This window comes from Sinocyclocheilus anshuiensis, unplaced genomic scaffold (genome assembly GCF_001515605.1).
Source record: "Sinocyclocheilus anshuiensis isolate Anshui unplaced genomic scaffold, SAMN03320099.WGS_v1.1 scaffold6504, whole genome shotgun sequence".
NCBI classification, from domain to species: domain Eukaryota; kingdom Metazoa; phylum Chordata; class Actinopteri; order Cypriniformes; family Cyprinidae; genus Sinocyclocheilus; species Sinocyclocheilus anshuiensis.
Window position 1 is genome coordinate 1,187 of NW_015536898.1, and position 1,403 is coordinate 2,589.

A 1,403-nucleotide genomic window follows, 5' to 3' on the forward strand; every position below is an offset into this window, starting at 1 on the left:
TTTTTTTATAATGTATTAAAATGTACTTGAGTATGTTTGTAGTAATATTGTAGTAAAATGTAGTATACTATAAACATACTTGTATTTCAAGTGCATTTTTAATACATTTAATAGTATGTTTTGTTTTGTTTTTCACCAAAGTATATATGCTGCTGTCCTTTTTTTGTGTACTTTATGAATATTTGTAATGTACACAACAATATATAATACATTAAAGTTTTCTAGATATCAAAGTGTGTACATGTGTGTATATACTGAAAAATGCAGCTTTATAATATACTAGTAGTGTAATGCTAATGCATTTCCAATGAGCTGAAATACAATTGAAATGTACTTGAAGTACATTAAAACGATGCTTCAAATATACGCTAACTGTAGTTCATGAAGTATTAAAAGGACATTTTAAATGTATTTTAAGAAATACACTTAAATTGCACTAAATATACTTAAAGTGGTTCCAATTTAACACAATTTCAATATATTAAATATATTACAAATAGATTAAAATCAAACTTAAATATATCTTGAAATACACTTAATATACTTAAAGTTGTTTCAAAATAATACATTTAATATGCACTTAGTATAGTATAATTTAAATATAGTAAGTATATCTGAAAAAGCACAATTTAAATATATTTCTTTTTCACCTGGGAACCCCAGCTGGATTCACTGTTTGTTTATCACCAGAGGTCCACCAAATTTACTCAAATGTTCTTTTACTTCCTGCACACATGTAGCTGCTTCCCTGAGTTCAGCATATTCTTTCTCTTGGTTAAGTGGGCACGCTTTCTTTTTTTCTAACTTTTCTTAATTTAGACACATGGCAATTCTCATCCATATCCATACCTGTGTTTGAGGTCAGACTTGACTTTCTCCTCATCAGATTCTTTGACTTTATTATCCTTGTTTGCTTGCAAAATCAGCACATTGACTGAGTGATACACATGGACTGATTTGTGTTGTTACCAAATAGACAGACTGATGTGAAATCATCCATTAATTCACTCATCCACTCCTGCAGTATACTTCATAACAGTTTGAATGAGCTCACAATCTACTATATTAGCAGATTTCCACAATCTCTGAAATTCTCTTTCCTTTTCTGACTTCACTGACTCAGTTTATAAACCATGTGATCTGAACAAGCAGGTCATGCCATGTGCTCCTCAACATCCATCCCCTTATTCAATTAAAAGCCCATTTTTGTGATCGCTGTAGCTTGTAGAAAGTGCTCTTGTGGCTATAGTGGCTGAACAAAATAAAATGTTTATGCTCAATTTGATGCTCAATGTTATATCTTCCTATACTGTATAACACCCACTCAGATCCTGCTCAAGTCGCCGAGTATTGTATGCGCTAGGGCTGGGCGATATAGCTAAAAAATATATCAATGATATATG